This window comes from Bicyclus anynana, chromosome 18, assembly GCF_947172395.1.
Source record: "Bicyclus anynana chromosome 18, ilBicAnyn1.1, whole genome shotgun sequence".
Lineage (NCBI taxonomy): Eukaryota > Metazoa > Arthropoda > Insecta > Lepidoptera > Nymphalidae > Bicyclus > Bicyclus anynana.
Window position 1 is genome coordinate 9,829,025 of NC_069100.1, and position 12,866 is coordinate 9,841,890.

Sequence of the window (12,866 nt, forward strand, 5' to 3'; positions counted from 1 at the left end):
GTAGAGTACTTGTAGTACATACGAAATGCAGTAGAAATTGGCATTTTACAACCACGCGTTCTTTTGCAATGATTCATCGTCTACCTCATCTAGCGACTTTTTCATTACCTTCCTACTATATTTTCCCGCTAAGTTCGTATCGTAATCATTACAAATACGATGGTGTCGCCAACTCGGCTTACGTTCAGATGGCTGCCTTTACGATAAGTGTGAAAGCACAGGGATGAATTCAGCCACCTTTAGGGGTAATGATCGGGATGTATACAAACACACAACAGTTCGCGTGACAGCGAGCTGCGCGCCGGAGCGGACCACTTTCTACTCTGATGGACAGACGGACACTTTATTATACTAATGCGGATAATTATGTAAGACGTTTACTACTCTCTGTCGTAGTGATAAACTTCTAATTACTATATTTACATGTGGTATGCCCAGTCTTGGTATATGCTGGGCATGAGATGAAATTATTTGGATATGTAAATTATTTTTATCTGGAATCTTAACACATTCACACTCTGTGCGGTTGTAGTATAAGCATAATCTTGGAATCGACTATAAAGACTTATTCCAGGTATTTTGATTTTCACACTGAAAAAGAATTTTCAAAAATGGTTAATAAATGACGAAGTTATGTGTTAACAAATATTAAAAAAAAAAACATACGCATCGAATTGGGAACCTGAGTTTGTTGTGGGCTCTTTTCGGACCAAGGCGTGTTTGGAACCCTCGCAACTTTGACTTTAAGTTTTCGACCAATTATTATCACCATTACCTAATAATATACCTGACGTTTCGAAAGTGCTTGTAAACTGAAATAATTAAACTTTAACACTGAATATCCTGTCAATTTGACAGTATATTTGCTTAACTCAGCCATTGACGGTCAATTATTCTCACGTTTCTTCAGCACAAACGGCAGCGAAGACGTTTCACAAGCCGAGCCGTCATGTACGCAGCGACCAATACACGATCAGTTATAGTCGTGGGTGCTGCAGAAAAGTGATAATAATTGATTGTCAATGGCGTGCATTAGAAGTAACATAATATAAATTCTTACTCTACAACTTAAAACTCGAGCTACGCGATTTCCCAACTCACCCTGGTCTGGGAAATCCACAACAATCTTAATTATTATTATTATTTAATTAATAAAAGATTTATTCGTTGCTCGCTATGTATTATTAGTTTTATCGGCGCGCCTCGAATAGCCAGCCGACCATACAATGTTGAAAGTAAATTATTTGTCAATCGAACCGCTCAGTTTGCGATGTTTTGCAATCAATCATCGGAGGTGCGATATAGATAGCGACTCGCGACGATTTTGTAATTTGTTTAGTTATGATATTTAATTACAGTTAAGATCATTGAAGCATGCAAACTGAAATTAATTACAAATAGCCTTAGAAACCTATTTTAGAAGTATTTTTGTTCATAACTTCTTTATCATCTTCATCATTATCAGCTGGTGGACGTCCACTTTTGAACATAGGCCTCTTGGATGGACATCCAAATTCCAAAAAAAACGGTCTCGAGCCGCCAACATCCAGCAGCTCTCTGCAACCCGCTTGATGTCCTCTGTCCACCTAGTGGTTGGTCGACCAACACTGCGCTTTACGGTGCGAGATCGCCATCCCAGCACTTTGGGACCGTTCATCGGCTCTTCGAACAAAGTAGCCCGCCCATTGCCACTTCAGTCAGTGACTTGGGTTCGTCTGCGGACCTCCTCATTTATGATTCGTTCATGCAGAGAAACTCCAAACATAAATTGCTGCATCGCCCGCCGAGTGACTTTGAGCCTTCTAATAAGGCTCATAGGTTAGCGATTAAGTTTCGGATCATAACTTCTTAGTTCTAAAGTTTTTTTTTTTTAAATCTATCTGTTAATTGACTTTAAGTATTTTTGAAGTCGGAGTCTCATGAATCCTATGTTCATAAGATTTTCTAAAGTCGTTTCTTTCTTCTCTTAACGGCAAGGAATGCAGTTTCGCCTGAGAGAATTTGAATTTTTAATTATTAAATTTGTAACAAATTTCGCAAATATTTTAGTTAGGCGTCTGAATATTTTACGAAGTTTAACATTAATGTGCTTGTAACATGTTACATAATGAGTATCTAATAAATTTATTTTGGGAAAGCCTACGAGTCCATGTGAAGACGCCACCTACATCCAAAAATTTTAGAAAACTTGGGAACGAACATTAGAATTTATCATCTCTTGAGGAAGCTGCGAAGTGTTTTTGCTTTAACAGCGTTAACAGTAACATAACAAAGCTTTTAATTAGTTTTTTTGAGCGAACTTATTAAAATTGTAAACTATAACATTTTTTACAATACAAGTTAGCCCTTGACTACAATCTATCCTGATGGTAAGTGATGATGCAATCTAAGTTGGAAGCGGGCTAACTTGATAGGAAGAGGATGAAAATCCACATCCCTTTCGGTTTCTACACAACATGGTACCGGAACGCTACATTGCTTAGCGGTACGTCTTTGCCGGTAGGGTGGTGACTAGCCACGGCCGAAGTCTCCCACCGGCCAGACTTGACCCTCTCAATTGACCAGCCGAGAGCGAACCCAGAACTTCTGTCTTATATATCCACTGCACATATTACTGCGCTACGGAGACTGGCGTTTGTTGTAATATATTAAAAATCTTTATCTTGAATCACTCTATCAATTGTTTTTAAAATCCGTTGCGTATTTTAAAAGATCTCACCAAGCGGAAAGCGTCTTTGATTTTGCTATAATTACTCAATACAGGGTTATAATATCCCAATCCAAAAAGTCAATAAAACAATACAATATTACTCCTTAATAGTCTTTACCACATTATCAACAAAGAGGTTTATTTAATTGTGAATTAAAGTACCGCCTCCGAATCGGTCGACTTTCACTCTTACGCAAAAGTAAAGCAACGGAGTTGCCCGTAGCATGCTAAATACGTTACAAATCTAATATTGCCATTGCTTACTGATCAGTAAAGGGGTAACATTGATTTCTATTTAAAAAAATCGAGCGATATTTAGTAGTAGGACAGAGTTGCGAAGATCGCTTATTTCTGTAGAGATGCAAGTGCTAAGTTGTAAAACATCTTAGTAGTAGTAGTGCAGCTTCACCTTTGAATAATTGTACAGCTTATAGTTAGAGTTTGTCCGGGGAAGTACTACCGCTATGCTCGTTTCTACTGCCAACCAGTATTGCTGTGAATCAGCATTGCTGTGTTCCAGTCTATAGGACCTTGAGTTGCTGTAATTGCACGTGACTAATTATTGAGGATGAGGTTTATTTTTGGACCACTTTTGTTTTGTTTGCGAACTCATTTAACGAGGAACAATGCAGCTTGTTTTATTTAAAAAAATATTCGTTATTAACCACCGATTAATTAGCAGACTGTTAGGAGTGGGCATGACTATTGTCCAGCGGGCGGGGATCGAACCCACGACATCGCGGCTTGGAGTACAACCCCATTTACCGTAGAGCTGTTGAGGCTTTTACAATAGAAAATTCGTGTTTTTTTTTCATGATATATTCAAATGTAACTATGAAATTTTAATCCAACCGCTTTAGTTAAAACTAAAAGACACAAAAGCTAAATACATTTTGTGTCTAAAGCGTTTTAAGTTAAAAATAAACTTTTTGTACATTTAGATAAAGATAAATAATAATTTCCTGGTTATTAATACAACAAACAAATAGTGTGATGAAAGTTTACAATAGAATGATAGAGTATCAGATCGTTTTAGTGATACAATTGTGATGAGCTGACAAAGCGACAATGGATGGAAATTATAAATGTTATCTTATTAAATACACTTTTTATAATAATTAATATCTACACATTTAATATAACTGTAGGGAAACCAACGTTTACATATAATAATCATCGTTTAGAAATTATTTTCTACCAATAGACTGTAGTAGTTGAGGCTTCGGCCGTGGCTAGTTACCACCCTACCGGAAAAGACGTACCGCCAAGCGATTTAGCGTTCCGGTACGATGCCGTGTAGAAACCGAAAGGGGTGTGGATTTTCATCCTCATCCTAACAAGTTAGCCCGCTTCCATCTTAGACTGCATCATCACTTACCATCAGGTGAGATTGTAGTCAAGGGCTAACTTGTAAAGAATAAAAAAAAAAGTAGACGTACGTGCTTTCCAGTGGTGCAAGAATTTTTAAAATCAGTTCAGTGTTTGTGAAAGCCTAAAAACTCAAATTCACATCTATACTAATATTATAAAGCTGAAGAGTTTGTTTGTTTGTTTGATTGAACGCGCTAATCTCAGGAACTACTGGTCCGATTTGAAAAATACTTTCAGTGTTAGATATACCATTTATCGAGGATGGCTATAGGCTATATATTATCTCCATATTCTTACGGGTCGGGAACCACGTGGGTGAAACCGCGCGGCGTCAGCTAGTTCATAATATAAGTAAGGATCATTTCGTGTGTGAAGGTAAGCCGATCCGATTGCCTTTCGTTAAAATCCGTCGGCTAGTTTTTGTTTCTAAAAGAACATACACACAGACAGACAAAAATTTTACTGATTTCATTTTTGGCAACAGTATCAATCACTAATCACCCCCTGATATTTATTTTGGAAATATATTTCATATTCAGAATTGACCTCTCTACAGATTTATTATAAGTATAAATTAAGGAATCTTTGTGCGGTTACAATAATCTAATTTAGTAGTAAATGAGCTTTTTGTGATAAAACTCGTTCGAGGAAGTATTATCGCATGGTTATTTAAGGCGTCATGCATTGCAGCGTCCCCAATCAACTAGCAGTTGACGCTTACAATTACCCCCGATACCAACGCCATAGATCTGGACGCCCAAAAACCTCCTTTAAGATCCTGATGACGACATCACGACCGACAACGCTTCCCAGGCAAAACAACACAAAAATAAGCTACACAGCGCCGGCGCAGACGAGGACTCTGATTTCTAACGCCATCCGGACGTGGGTCAATTGTTTCAATTGGTAGGTGTTGGTTTTGTTATAAAAATCGCCATCTTGTGTTTGTTTCTGTGTTTATTTCTAGGAGCTTCTATCAGAGCTAAGAATCAACAATTATTATAAAACCAAGTATAACATTAAATTAACATAATAAATATGAAAGTCATTAACACATCTTAAACAAAGATATAATTTACACTTAACGAGACAGTAATTTACAAATTAGTCGTTAAAATTCAGAGAAAAACGTGTTTCATAATACAATTATTTTGTGATCAAACTTTTTTCTGTGATGTAATACTTTTACATTATTACTAGCGGACCCGGTCAAGCTACGCTTTGACTCTTTCCCTACCCCTATCCTATTCTACTCCCACCTTACCTACCCTACCCTATCCTACCTCTACCCTACTTCTACCCTACCCCTACCCTATCCCTATCCTACCCCTACCCCTACCCTATCCCTAGCCTACCCCTACCCTACCCTTAACCTACACCTACCCTACCCCTACGAGTATCATTCGGCCACTCAATACTCGTAATAATACCAGCGGACGTTCGTTCGCTTGGAAACTCTGAACGACGTCAAGTTTTGTAAACAATGACGTATAAAAAAATATATTTTTGAAAAGCACATTAAAATCTTTTGCGTTGTTTAAAAGATCTAAGCGTACAAACACGGGAATCTACTTAATTTATACCTACTATGAGTATGTAAAGGAAAATAAAAATCTATATAACAGGACATAAGTTGTGACATGAATGGAATCAAATAATTGTTTATTACTGACTATTATTATATAAAATTACGAAAATTAAAAAAAAAATGCAAAATTAAGTAGAAGTGCTGTCGGCGCGTTGAAGTCTAATACATGGGGTACACAACACAATACACAATGAGGCACAGCTTGTGTATTTAAATTACAAGAACCTTGTGGTTACGTGCGCTTATTATCCGTTATAATAAATATTCAAAGCAGTATATTTGTCAGTAAGTGTTGTTATAGTTGTTGTTGTATTGAGAAAAAACAACATTTTAGTCTTTCCTCTGAAATGTTGTTATTGATTTTAAAGTTTATTTAGTTTTTAGTTAACGGTGACAACTGCCGTGGTATATACAGCCAATATCGGCTGGACCCATTTACGTAAGGCTCTTGCGCAATCGATTTGGAAACCGCAGCGTAACCAACCGCCGGCCAGTCTCAAGGGCACTTGCGATATTGGTTATTGGGTTAACAATTTAGTGTTTGCCTTATCAGATATTATTATAAAGTCTAGTAATAATATAGTGTCTGTATATTGTACTAATATTATAGACGTTGTGCATGTTGGTGTTTGGATATTAGTATGTTTGTATTTTTGTTACTCGAAAAACTGTGAACCAAAATTTCATTATAATATATAAGATTAAATTTTGGTCTGGAATATATAATTTTAATTTCAAGACCCCATTGAGTAAAACTTTGACTGAAACTCAAAAGTATTAAGGTTCGATTTTAATAATATTCTTCTTACCTCTATTACTACGTCATATTGTCCAAGAAAAGGATGACCAATTTTCTTTTAATAATTAAATATGATTAATAGATTAGTTTTTTATCTGTTTCTTTAAAATGAACCTTTCTTTTTAAATATCAAACTAGTAGACGTCCCGCGTTTTTATAGTTCCCGTTCCCGAGGGTATATGGGAACAAAATATAGCCTATTACTCGGTGAAGATAAAATATTTTTACTTATTTTTTAAATCAGTAGTTTTTGGGTGAAATTGTAGCAAATAAACAAACGAAAAATCAAACCTACCTCTTTATAATATCAGTTTATATTTATTTCTATTACCAAGAAGCATATGTAACAAAGTTGCTTGTTATTGGCATATTTTATGGGTATTTGGTAAGCAAAGCATATTTATGCACTTCATAGATGAATCGGTGCAATATTCGAAGATCTGAAAATGTCCATAGAGCAGGAGATAATTCTATTTTTTTCTAGGAATTCGAGTATCACAAAACAAAAAAAAAAAGCTAAGGAATATTTTATGTTTACTCGTAAATGAATAAAAACATCAAATTTCATCAAAGTATATTTTTGGTCTGAGGCTCTTATCTGGTACAAAGGTATAGAATAAAATATAGGGTACATAGTACCACCACCAGGCTTGTATTTGCTGCTAAACAAAACATGAGTCTTTTTGAAGAGTAGATATGATTGAATGTAGTAACATTGTCTAACTCGGGCCTCAGGTCTTATCTTTTACTCAGGGAGGTTGATCAATTCCATCAACTAATAAAAAAATCGGTTGTCTGTATAGTCAGTTTACTGTCGATAGTTGAACGTGACAACTTCAAAATAAAATACTGATGGAATGGTTGCATTTTTCAAAAGAAAATGTTCATCAAATCAAAATCAAATCAAAAATCATTTATTTCAAGTAGGCTCAGTTTACAAGCATTTTTGACACGTCAGTTGACTATTTGTAAAGATTCTACCACCGGTTCGGAAGGCAGGTTCTGCTGAGAAGATACCGGCAAGAAACTCAACAGTTGCTCTTTTGAAAAAGTCATACAGTATTATAATTTACAATTGATAACAATTACTGTTTACATTTCTTATAGTTTTACTTCCTGTGTGAAGGTGGAAGCTGATCCAACGGCCTCCAAGCATCTTTATCATTAAAGAACTCATCAATGTTGTAGTACCCTCGACTAAGTAAATGTTTTTTAACACATTGCTTAAAGCTATGCATTGGCAGGTACATCAAAGTCTTGGGGATCTTATTATAGAAGAGTACACCCAAACCTACAAAAGATTTTTTTACTCTTTGGAGACGATATGCAGAAATAACTAACTTATGCCCGTGTCTAGTAAGACGTGGGTTTAAGTCTCCTTTTCGTTTGTACAAATTAATATTTTGTCTTACATATACTATACTGTTATATATATATATATATTGACAGGCTACTGTTAGTATACCTATTTCTTTAAACTTTTGACGAAGGGCCTCGCGTGATTTTAATTGATCATTTTTCTAAAATACTATTATAATCTTCATAGACCAGAATATACTTTATTTTTGTAAAAGTTGGCAACCCTAGTGCGAGGGAACGACGCATAATGTCATATTTTTTCGAGTGTGCAGCGGGCTTCATCGAATTATAAGACGTTGTCACGTCAAAAAAGTAATTGTGGATAACTCGTAAAAGGTTTGATATATGCTTATCACTAAACATAAATAAATTGCCGATACAAAACCATTTTCTACTGTTCTCACTCTAATTTTTTTCCAAGTAAATATGGCGTTAAGTTATTTACTTGGCATACGGCATACAGCAAATGGCCTTAGGTTTAGTGAAAGTATAAAACGAACGAATTCCCAGCACAACTTGATCCGCGACCACCTTGCGTTCACTTTCAATCATAGATCTTACAAAATGGTCGGTAGATGACTTAATACAACCAACATAAAATGATCTAGTTACACTTTATTAATGTTACCAAAGAGAGGTCTTTAAACAATTGTAATTAAATTCTACAGATATGAATAATTGATTGATTTATATCATTTTTGTCCACTCCTAAGGTGATGTAATATTTGAAATTGCTAAATGTGTTTTTTTGTAACTTATTATACACATTTTTTTTATTAATTCTTTGTACACTGACTTTGTATTTAATTTTGTATACATTCGCGAGGTAGCAACATAATTTAACGCGCGCTCTCACTATTAATCACTTATCAAACAATTAGTATACAAATTGCTAAAGATTGTAAGATTGTTTTTAGACATATTGTGTACAGCGGTATGCATAAGGTATTTAGATAGGGTAGGCACTATATATACGATATGGTAAATTCCCCCTTCATTATAGCACTCAGGGTAGGCAGAGAATTTTCGCATCGATGAATTGCATGCAACTGATTGTGTGTATATTTATTATTACATTACATTATAAATACCAGCGGACCCAGTCAAGCTTTGCTTTGACTTATGTGTACTTCCCTACCCCTACCCTTCCCTACTCCAACCATACCGTACTCTAAAAAGAATTAGTGAAATGGGTTCAGCCGTTGTCGAGATTTGTGCTTAGGAACATATTCAAGACTCATTTTTTGTCGCGTCGTTCGATATGCAAAATTAAGTTTAATACCAATTCTCACGGTTAACAAAAGTTGCTTTTCTAGGTAATTTTAATTAAATTTTAATGAAGCCTTAATAGTCGGTTTTCGACATGTCGCAATTGAGTTTTGCGGCAATTTGCTAATTTCGCGCTACGATTGCTAAAACACATTAATAAAGTAATTACGTAGTTGCTCGTTTTTTTTCTAACTTAAATCATTTTGGTATAAAACTGTTAATGCGCTTAGGAATAAATTAAAAAAAAAATGTAAAGTAAAAGTCAAGATGTACAATATAACCTCTGCATACTTATTTTATCCCACTTCTTCAGATTTCGTCATTGTTTTGGTTGGATAGTGTCATATAAAAACGATATTTAAATATCCACTACAGTAGTGTTGGCACGTACGCATTTATCTTCCTTTACGCACGCATGCATGTACGCATGCACGCACGCAACGCACGCATGCACGTAGGATCGTACGTATACATGCATACAGGAACGTACGTACGCAGGCACACAAGCACACATAACAACACACTAGGTCAGCGGTTATTAAACGTTTTTGGTAGCGGAACTACCATGCCAAAAAGGTCGTCGTCATCAACCCATATTCGGCTCACTGCTAAGCTCGAGTCTCCTCTCAGAATGAGAGGGGTTAGGCTTATAGTCCACCACGCTGGCCCAGTGCGGATTGGCAGACTTCACACACGCAGAGAATGAAGATAATTCTCCGGTATGCAGGTTTCCTCACGATGTTTTCCTTCACCGATTGAGACACGTGATATTTAATTTCTTAAAATGCACACAACTGAAAAGTTGGAGGTGCATGCCCCGGACCGGATTCGAACCCACACCCTCCGGAATCGGGGGCAGAGGTCATATCCACTGGGCTATCACTGCTCGTCATGCCAAAAAGGTAGTATAATATTATTGTAATAAGTTAAAGTCTGAGTCAGTCTTTCAATAGGTAATTAAGCAAAACAACTTAGTCTGTTGGTAACACAGAAATAGGCTTCACACATTAGTTTATAAAACAACTTTGGCATTTATATTTAATGTAGGAAGTTGTGGAACGATGAATCACTAATTTAATGCCAATAAAAATGGCGAGCGAATATTCTCGAAGTTGTATATATTATTTAATTCAACGACAACTTAGCTTAGAAGTTCGAATAAGATGAGATCACAGCCTCATCTAACATACAAAGCACATGCATATAAGTATACATAAGTATTAGTGAAGTCTGGAATTCCCTTTCTAAGTCCTTCGTGATTCTTACAACTTGGGCATCTTTAAAACATGAGTGAATCTTGGTGGCAAGCGTATCTATTTTCAAGACCTTTACTTCCTAAATGAATCAGAAGACACCGTAATCAAGTGCGAGTCTTTTAATGCTGAAATAATTTCACCCTTTTTGAATGGTATGCTTCAGTGTCAGGGATTTATAAAAGATAAAGTATTAGGAAATTAAACCACCATGCTGTTCCAATACAGGTAGGTGGTGGTTTTGGGTGATAATAGGTATTCTGACTCTATAACCACCAAAGCTTTACGTGCTTTTTTGAGTCACTACGAGATTCCCAACTCTTTATTGATTATTATTATTTTTTAAATAAATGACACCCATTCCCTCCAATTAGTTGGAAAAAACTGTGTTAGGAATATGTACGACAATAGTGATGAATCTAGTCCTTTTACCACAGAGCTATTGACGCTTCAGGGCTATTATATATTAACTCTGGGCTGTTACTGACTATTTATTAGAAGAAAAGCTCAGATATTTCATACCCTGACCCAGAAATTGAACTCACATTATGACTATCATCATCATCATGAAGCCATTTAGACCACTGAACCAACAAAGCAGTTTGCATTTGAATTTGACATTAAGGTAATGTTTTTGAACAACTAAAAACCCATACTTATCCCAAACAAACAAACACAATGTAAGCACGCACTTAGGTCATGAAGCAACAGTAAAAGACATTCGAATCAAGTGAGTAGTGACCTAAATCCGAAATAACAGGTTTCATTATGTTTATACGAGTGTAACTGCATTGCCAAAATAAAAAAAAGTTACGAAAAAACGTTACGTGAGGTGTTATACAAAGTTGTATGGGAGGTATTTTATAACTAGCTGTGATTTCAACTTTTAACCCGTTAAGGAGATGGTCTAAAATTGTATGGTGTCCAGGATCAGTCACTATACCCTGGCGGAAATAAAAAAAAAAAAAAAAATTTAAAACTAATTTTGATTATACAAATCTACGAATTTACTTTAATTCTTTCGAAAAAATATTCATTATGTCTCAAGAAATGCAATATTAATAAGGGTAATAATCGCGGAAAGATGACGTTTTCAATGCAGTTAAATTTCTAGCAATACATTAAACCTTCCCCGAAAAGGTTAATAGTTTTGAAAATAAAATATACATTACCTACTTTTTAAGTCAGTTAATAATTACCAAATTTCACCAAGGTCGTTTCATACATAACAAGGTTATTGTCAGGTAACAAACAGATAAAAAAGCAAACTTTCCCATTTATAGTATTAGCGTAGGTATATTCGTTTTAACGTGGTTTAACAGAATTTATACAAAAACTAGCCGATGCCCGCAACTTCGTCCACGTGTAATTTCATCATTATCAGCTGATAGACGTCCTCGTATTTTATGTCCTTGGTTCACCTGTGGAGGGTCCTCACACCAAGTGGCGGGTCCCAAGGTGCTGGAATGGCGACCCTGCACCGGAAAGCACAGTGTTGGTCGCGGGTTGCAGGGAGCCCCTGGATGCTGGCGGCTCGAGACCGTTTTGTTTGGAAATCCATGCAAGAGGCCTATGTCCAGGAGTAGACATCCATCGGCTGATAATGATAATGAACGATGGTCGATAACTTATAACTAAACTAGTTTTAGTAATTTAGTTTTTCACAAATCCCTCGGGAACCATGGATTTTTCCGAAATAAAAAGTAACCTATGTGTTAATCCAGGCTATAATATACCTTAATATCAAATTTCAGCTAATTCGGTCAAGTAGTCGAGGCGTGAAAGAGTAACAAACATTCATATCATTGAAATCATCAGTTTTCGCAAATCTCGGGAAACATTTTTCGGGATAAAAAGTAGCCTTTGTGTTAATCCAGAGTAAAATCTATTTTCTTTAGAAATGTCAGCCAAATTGCTTCAGTAGTAGCGGCGTTAAGGAGTAACAAACATCCAAACAAACATCCAAACATACATCCAAACATCCATACAAACTTTCGCGTTCATAATATTAGTAGGATAGGATTAATTATCTATATATTTCAATATTTTTTCTGAGATATCCATCCATTATAATATAATTATGATAGTATTTCTAGATAGATTCTACAAAATATATAACGCTACAGAAACAAATAAAATAAAAAAAATAAAATAAAAAATAAAACACTCCAAACATTAAATTTGAAATAGAACAGAGATTGTTTGTTCCGGAACATTGGATAGTTACAAATTGACTCAGTATCCGCAACAAAATATCCTAGAACCTAATCACAGCGCCATCTACTGGAATTAATTGTGAATCTAAACCGTCCAGAACTCCAGAGTACAAAACACTGTATATGACTAATGACTATACAGTGTAATGACACAGCATGATAAAACTACCCTGCACGATCTCTGACAATGAGCAAAAATAGACAAATTATGTACTTACCTAAATTTTTGATTTTATTGTTGTGTCATTTAGTCTCAGTATGTTAATTTACTAATGTGTTTAAATAAATAGTTTACTAAAAT

The 12,866-nt window shown here is 35.5% G+C and overlaps 1 protein-coding gene across 5 annotated transcripts in view; it reads right to left on the reverse strand.

Moving 5' to 3' along the window:
* LOC112053443 (proteoglycan 4) overlaps nucleotides 1-12,866 on the reverse strand; it is a 59,686-nt gene that overhangs the window by 46,251 nt on the left and 569 nt on the right. The gene's annotated exons all lie outside the window — the stretch shown is intronic.